This window comes from Rhinopithecus bieti, unplaced genomic scaffold (assembly GCF_001698545.2).
Source record: "Rhinopithecus bieti isolate Rb0 unplaced genomic scaffold, ASM169854v2 scaffold_37857, whole genome shotgun sequence".
In the NCBI taxonomy this organism is placed as follows: Eukaryota; Metazoa; Chordata; class Mammalia; order Primates; family Cercopithecidae; genus Rhinopithecus; species Rhinopithecus bieti.
Window position 1 is genome coordinate 737934 of NW_016816299.1, and position 8659 is coordinate 746592.

Genomic DNA, 8659 nt, shown 5'->3' on the forward strand with positions numbered 1-8659 from the left:
AAAAAAAAAAAAAAAAAAAAAAAAAGAACACTAAAGAATAAAGCCCTTCCATATTAGAATGACAAATATATTTTCATAATCAAACTGTTTTATTCCCAGCCTTATTACTTCCAACTGAGTACAATAGAGGCTGTTTTACCATTCTCCAATTTTCCCTAAGTAACAGAACACTGATCAGCGTGCACAATTAAAAGACTGCATTTCTCAACCTTCTTTTGGCATCGTGTGACTAAATTTTTGTCAAAGAGGGAAAGACAGAAATACTGCCTATGCAGTCCAGAAGACTTTGTGAAAGGTAGCGAGGGATTTCTGATTTCTTCTTTTCCTGATATTCCAATAGGCACGTGTTAGACCTTTTGACATTGTCCTGTAGTTCTTGCATGTTCTGTGCTTTGTTTGTTTGGTTTTGTTATTTTTTTCATTTATTTTTAATTCTGTTTTCTGTTTGCCTCCCAGTTTGGGAAGTTTGTATTGATTTCTCTTAAAGCTCATTAATTGTTTCTTTATCCATGTCTAATCTACTGATGAACCTGTCAAAAAACATTCTTCATTTCTGTTGCAGTATCTTTTATTTCTAGAATTTCCCTTTGAACTCTTCTGAACGTTCCCTTCCTCCTACTTCTATTGTCTATCTCTTCTTGAACATGTATATATTAAAATGGTAATTTTAAATTTCCTGTTTGATAATTCTCAAATCAGTGTAATAACTCTGCCTGGTTCTAATGCTTGCTAGGTCTCCTTAGATTATGTTTTACTTGCATTTTAGCATGGTTTATAATTTTTTTGTGAAATCCATCTATGTTGCATCAGATAATAAGAACTGAAGTAAATAGGCCTTTACTATGAGCTTTTAAATTAGGCTAGGAGATGGAGTGTTTTGAACATTTGTTAAAGTTGTAAGTTCCAGAAGCTTCAAATTTCTTTATTTTCTTCATTTATTTTCTCACTTGTGTTTGTGCTTCCCTAAGAATTCCTTTTAAAATAGAGTCTATACTTTGCAACTTTCTATTGGTATCCAGTGTTATTATATTAAAGCCCTGTTGATAAGGTGGTAGGCTGTGAGGAAAGTAAAATATTCTATAATTGTGTGGTTAAATATCACTCTTTCAGCTGACCTATGTCACAAGGCTGTACACTTCACTGGTGTTTCTTAGCTTTCATCCTTCCCCCACTAAGTTGAAACAAGAAGTCTAAAGGGGGCTGAAGTTGAAGAAATACTCTTTTCCCACACAGGATAAGGCTCTGGTCAAGTTTTTTTCCAACAGAGATAGGTATTGTTGCTTGTTGTTTGTTTATTTTGCTTTTTGTTTTAATGGAGAACTCTCTAGGTGTATATTGTAATGATTATACCTCCCCAACCTTGCCATATCTCTGAGAGGCTCTTTCATGGCCCTCTGCTAATAAGAATCTGGTGAGTTTCTGGAAGTAGAACCCATAAAAGTGTGAAGGACATTTTTAGAATTCAGCCCTAGGAATTTCTCAAACTCAAGCTAGTCTACATTCTGTTTTGGGCAGTTTGTTAAAATTACTATTTAAGTTTGCCTACCAGATTATGGCTCCTCAGCTTCTGCTGTAGGTAAGCAGATCTCAGCTATGACTATCTGGAGTTCCCTTTCTCTCCAGATTTTAGGCTTGCTATTTACCCTGTGACCTCAGTTGTCTGATGGGTCCAAGAAAAGTTATTGACTTTCAGTGTCTTTAGCTTTTTGTTATTGTAAAGACAGGAGAGATTACTTATAAGCATTTTACATGTTGAACCTGAACCTTGAAACTGAGCCTATGCTTTACAAAATATAACATATTTTATTTTGTATTTCAAGGCACTATATGTGTGCACCAACATCAGAAGATGATTATGATTTCAAATGCTTCAGAATTTAGGAATTTTGAGGAAAGTGACATTGTTCCAATTTTCTGTTCTCAGGGCATTTTCAAGTGTTTGTCCTAAAACATGAAAATCGCCTTTGGAGCTTGTTAAAAATAAATTGTTGAGCCCTTTCCCCATAACAATGAGGGGCAATTTCTTTAAATGGAGGCCAGAAATATGCATATTAACAAGTCCACCAACTACATATAGGCAAGCTAAGAAATAATGCATATGTTATCCACCATATTGTCTTTCACATGTGTACTGAACAGACATTTATCAAATAACAGTTAAATGTAATAGAATAATTTTAATTTGTGACTACAGATAAAATACTTTGTTTAGTAACTATTTTATTTCAGCAGTACTTTTTGCTTTCAGAACTGGTGAATCAATAAGCAATAATATTGTGATAGAAATGATGGTTTGTGTGTTTTTTTTTTTTTTTGTAGTGGATATCAATTATTTGTGACTTCACTTTCCATTCAAATATTATTGCCCTCTTCTCTATATGGTTGCAGTAACTAGAAGACCATGTCCCTTGGCATCAGTATTGATCTTCAATAATTTGTCCTTGATATTGAGAGAAGAGGATCAAACCATTCGAAGAGGATTGCTGTACTTCAACATGTAAAGTGAAAATGAAGACCCAATTGGCTATATTTCACTCATTTGGGTGAAGAAGCAGAAGTTTATTAACAAAGAAGGAGAATAGCAAAAGAAATATAGGATGAAAAGAAAAGCAAAAAGGAAGAAAACTAAAGAAAAGTAGAAGAAAGAATACTAAATCTGAAATACATTTTAGTCCCCAAATCAAGTTGGTGCATAAAGCTCAAATGTTTTCCTGATTTGGAATTTGCTTTTAATATTCTTGTATTTTGATGATGCATTGCCTTTTTCTGCAGAAACTCTCTCCTGCTATATCTATATTGTTCATCACTAGAAAAAGAAAAATGGACTATTATAGCATAAAATGGAGAACAAAAAGAAAGTTGCAGCAGTGCATGTGTGTGCATGTGTGTGTGTGTGTGTATGTGTGTGTGTAAATCAAAGTAAATACTAAAGTATCTATTTGTATGCAGTTCAGGGGCATGTTTCTTTGATTTCATTAAAAACAAACCAAATGACATTATATATAACTGCCAGTTTCCCCTACTAACACAAACACCCCCACACACACATACACATGCAAACACATAGAAAGATTTTCCCTTCCATTTATATTTCCTCCATAGAATTGTAAGTATTTTTTGGATTTTGACAAACACATATAAAGATTTTCCCTTCCATTTATATTTTCTCCATAGAATTATAAGTATTTATTGGATTTTTGACCATCAGTTGCCATAAGTCTATTATTAGTAGTAGTAATTCTCATTATGTACCTCTTGGTGGTAGTAGTTGTTGTAGCAAGTTTGCTTACATGATGAAGAACTCAGAATAGCAGATTTTCAAATACTCCACCTTGCCATTGAAATTTGATATTTACAATTTTGTTATTATCAGGATAATTTTTGATAAAACCACAGCAGGCTTTTTCCTAAGGCTATCCATCTATGTAAGAGAATAGCATTAAAATTTCTACTGTTCTAGTTTTATCATTTTACATTGTGACTATTTGAAAAACATTCCAAATCTCTGTCCTCAAGAAGCTGATAGGCTGTTGATATAGTTTGAATATTTGTACCCTCCAAAATCTCATGGAGAATTGCAAAATCCAGTCCTGGAAGAGGGGCCTGGTTGGGAGGTGCTTGGGTCATGAGGCGGATCCCCCATTTGCCCTTCACCTTCTGCCATTATTGTAAGCTTCCTGATGATTCCCTAGAAACTGAGCAGCTGTCAGCACCATGCTTCCTGTAAAGCGTGCAGAATCATCAGCCAATTAAACCTTTTTTCTTTACAAATTGACCAGCCCCAGGTATTCTTTATAGCAATGAAAGAACAGTCTGATACAACTGTCCTCGCTCCCAAAGGGATTTAGGCTTGAATGCACTAAGGTGGTGATTCTCAAATTTCAGACTGGATCAGAATCGTGTGTAGATTTTATTAAAACATAGAATGCCTGGTCTCTCCTTGTGAATATAATATCTGATTTTGTAGATCTAAGATGGGGACCAAACATTTACATTTCTGACAATTGTTTACATAATGCTGAGGTCATTTGAGAACAATTGCCCTTAGTCATCTCTTGTGTATAATCAATTGACTTCTTTTCATCTGGAATGGTACTTTTGACAATAGTCTTACAAATAATTTCACTGGGGCTTATTCTCTCACAAACCCCAGTTGAGAAGGGCCAGAAAATGCCTCAATATTTAACTTACATACCTCTTCCCTATTCCTATAAGCTATGCAAAAACAATATACGAACCTATTATAATAGGGAATTTTAGCATCTATAAAATTCCTTTGAAAAGTCTCATGCACTGCAAATATCTACTTAAAATGTAATATTATTCTACCTCTTGGAAATTACTATGACTGGAGTAGCCCAACGAGTGTGAAGGAAAATGTCTGGTAAACATGTTGCTGAATAAATTGTTGAAAAGATGTGTAGACTGAAGTGAATACTGATTTTCAAAATGTGTGCCCATGCCTCTCTTCTCTAACCTGTTTCATGTCTATACAAAATCACTTATGGAAGATTAACCTTGATAACTAAACCTGAAATGCTTTCAGCTTTGGAGCCCTTTACTTCCTAAGGCAGTAAAGATGGAACAGGGGCAGTGAGTGAATGTAGTTTTGAAAGCAGCAAAATATTTCTCTATATGTGTTTAATAAAGAATGAGTACATCTCAAGTCTCTCCAACATCTTAAGATTTATGAGGTAGAACTTGCATACTGTATATTGTTCTTTCCATTTTTCTAGGATCTGTTTTCCTTTGTTGTTTTAGTGTATTTTTGCTTACTTGAGAAAATTAAACATGAATTTGGAATTTTCTTCCTTTCATTTTCTTTCTTTCATTTTCTTTCTCCTTGGTATTAGCTTGATTATTTATTTTTTGTCTTTGTCAACTATTTTCATGATGGGTTACCTTTATTTATTTTAGATTTCTTTTTCCTTCTTCGAGTTTACTTTTCTCTGTGTTTCTGCCTTTATTTCATGTTCAGAATTCTTTGTCAGCTTTTTGGTTTTTTTTCTACTTTTTATTTTCCCTTTGCTGATTCTCTGGTGCTCTTATTTTGCTGCCAGAGTCAGAATGGATGTATAACCAGCATCTCATGTGAATTTACTCTGTTCTGCACGGCATTTTCCTTTCATGTTTTTCTTTGTTAAAAATTATCATGGTTTATAAACCCTTCTAGGTTTCTCAAAAGGTTTTGTCTTACTAAACATCAAAACTAAAAAGATATAACAGTTTCAAAGGGACAAATTCCCTTTTAGAAGTCACAGAGGATGCTAAAGTAAAGAAATAGAATGGCAATTGGACACACTTTCCAACATTATGAGGTAATACGGCAGCTCTTCTAATGTCACAAAAGTTAATGAGGCAATTTCCCGTGGAGAGACAGGACAGCACAGAGCAAACTTCCTGGCACCTTCTACACAGAAAACAACAGCCACTTTGCTCACTGGAGATTACAGTTTCAAAATAACTCAGAGAATAGTGTCTACTTGTGAAAAATGGAATCACTGACCCTGATTTACCTAGGGCCTCAGACACCTAGTAGTAAGATATGCATATGTTTAGCTGGACATATTCTTTTCTAAGTCCCTTCTGGCCCGAGACTTGAAAGGTCCCGACAGTCATTGACCATCTTAAGATCTTGTTAGTTTGTCTCCTAGTTTTCTTAGCAGCAAGCCCCAGAAATCACCACTGGTTCATTAACAAGAGTTTACTTAAAAAATATAATGGTTTACACAGAGAAGTAACAGGAAATTGGTGAACTAGGGTTAAAAAATGAAACAAAATGAACATAAAAAAATTGCATCAAAACCCAAAGGAAGCTACTACTAGAGTGATAGCCAAACCTTTACCAAAGGAAGGGAATGTTGTCACACAGAACAATGTGCTTTGCTGCAACACAAATTCTTCACTCTTCTACTTGTACTTAAGATTGGAAGTTCCAGAAAGGATATGTTAATTGACAGAGCCTAGTTTATATACTCATGACACTGATATTAGAATGGTGGCAGAAGAATTCAGCTTCTCATCTGAGAGTTCTATATATCAGATTCTCATGGAGGAAAATTCTCTAAATAGAAGGAAACCAGAATTTCCTTCTAAGTAGATGGAAACCAAGATTATGACAAGTATCTCTTATATATGTGTTTTTGTATGCATTCCTGAACATTGAAGTATTATTTTCTGTTTTCGAATATCATAAACTGGAAAAAAAAGTGTGTTTTTTGGAAAACATTCTTCTTTTGTTCAGCATTCTGCTTGTGAGACACATACTGGCCTTTGTAGTAAAATAGGTTTATTTCCAAAGTGATACTCTATTCCATTTTATGAAAATATAACTGTGTATACACACTTAATCCACTTTATGAATATATTACTATATATTTATTCTCTGTAGGATTTTTTTCAGTTTTTATTATTACACACCATTTTATGCATATTATTTTATATTTATCCTGATTTCTTCCAGGTTATTTACTTACTGGTGGAATTTATGGTTTGTAGGGAACTGTATAGATATTTATAAGTAAGGAACAACTATTTTTCAAAAAGTTTATACCAATTTGTACTTCCACCACCAGTGTGTAAGAATTCTCATTACACCTGGATTGGTTAATTATTATCATAATGTTGCTCAACAAACCATCCAAATTCAGTGGATTAGCACAGCAATTGTTTATTCCCATCAATCTCTGGATTGTCTCTGCTTCACGTTGCAGATATGTAGGTCTGAGTCTATGAGGTGAGTCCCTCATTCCACTTAGAACAGGAGAGTAGCAGAGTTTCTCATGCTGCTATAAGGACATACCTGAGACTCAGTAATTTATAAAGAAAAGAAGTTTAATTGACTCACAGTTCGGCATTGCTGGGAGGGCCTCTGGGAACTTACACTCATGGTGGAAAGTGAAGCAAATATGTCCTTCTTCACATGGTGGCAGGAAAGAGATGAATGAGAACCGAGCAATGAGGGAAGCCCCTTTTAAAAGCATCACATCTTGTGAGAACTCACTCACTATCATGAGAACAGCAGCATGGAGAGTAACCACCCCCATGATTCAATCACCTCCCACCAGGTCCCTCCCACAACACATGGGGATTATGGGAACCATAATTCAAAATGACATTTAGCTGGGGACACAGCCAAACCATATGACAGAGACATGTTCTTCCTATGGTAATAGTAGAGAGAGCAGAGAGCAAGACAAATGGCACACATGCTTTTGAAGCTTCTGCTAACATTGCATCTTCTAACATCCTACTGGCTAAAGCAAACCACGTGGATAATCCCAAAGTCAGAAGTCAGCAAATGTATTTTACCTTTAGTGGGAGATATTACCTGACTATGTAACAAAAGGTGCGGAAATAGGGAGGGACACGTAATTAGGGCCAGTGTTTTGTCATAGCTCTGTATTCTCTTCAATATTTGCTATTTTCACATTTCTTAAATGATGTGTAATGATGTTTTATTGTGTCTGCAATATTACCTCATTTACCTGATTGCCAAGGAGGCTGGGCATATTTTATGTGTTCATTCATTATTTGAAGTTTCCCCTTATGTGAAGTGCCCAGGTAAGTTTTCAGTCACTTTTTTTGGTTTTGATTTTTAAAGGATTATTTGTCTATTTCTCTTGCTTGGAAGTCATTTTATATATTTTGTTATGTGTCTTTTGTTTCCCATGTATATTTTTACCAAGTAGCATATCTTTTTACATTCTTTATAATACTTACGAAAGGAGTTCTAATCTTTAAAGTAATCAAATATATTTGTTAATATATGGTTAGTACTTTTTGGTCTTATTCAAGAAGTTCTTTTTCACAGTGAAGTTATGGGCTGGGCGTGATGATTTACACCTATAATCCCAAAACTTCAGGAGATCAAGGCAGGAGGATCACTAAAGCCCAAGAGTTTGAGATCAGCCTGTGAAACAGAGCAAGACTCCGTAGAGGGTCTTGTAGAGACAAAAAATTAAAACGCTAGCCAGGCATGCTGGCACATACCTGTAGTCTCACCTACTCAGGAGGCTGAAGTGGGAGTACTGCTTGAGCCCAAGAGATAGAGGCTACGATGAGCCTTGTTCATGCCACTGCACTCCAGCTTGGGCAACAGCCTCAAATATATATATAGATATATATATATATATACACACATACACACATACACACACAGACACACACACACACACACACATGAAACATGAAAACAAAAGAAAAAGAAAAAAATTAGTCACAAGGTAAAGTTATGAAAATATTCTCCTATGAAATATTAACATCTAAAAAGTTTATAGCTCTATCTCAGAAATTTCAGCACTCAATGTATGACGTGTCTTGGTTATTCTTGTCCTGTAATGTCAAGTCTTTCCACTTTATCTTTTAAAGTGTGTTTTGGTTATTCTTGCCCCCTTGTTCTCCAAATAAGTGTAAAATCAGCATACTAATTTTCATGAAATAATAGTTTAACTTTATATTGTATTGAAATTACACATGCATTAGGACAGAATTTTTTTCCAATAATGAGTTTAGCATTTCTTTAATTCATACAAAAATTATTTTGGTTTTGAATTTCTCTAAAATGTTTTATAATTTTCTTAATAAAAGTCTTACATTTTAATATAAGTTTATTCATCACTACTTGACATTTTGCAGTGTTTATAATGGTGTCATAAAA

At 34.6% G+C, this 8659-nt stretch overlaps 1 long non-coding RNA gene across 2 annotated transcripts in view; it reads left to right on the plus strand.

Moving 5' to 3' along the window:
* The window catches only part of LOC108517017 (uncharacterized), a 23980-nt gene extending 21199 nt beyond the window's left edge, over positions 1-2781 (plus strand). The window contains exon 3 of one of the 2 annotated variants that reach the window (XR_001881981.1): positions 2389-2781. This is a non-coding gene — a long non-coding RNA (uncharacterized LOC108517017). The remainder of the gene's footprint in view (positions 1-2388) is intronic. The other variant, XR_001881982.1, reaches the window with a different exon arrangement.
* The last annotated feature ends 5878 nt before the right edge of the window (positions 2782-8659 follow it).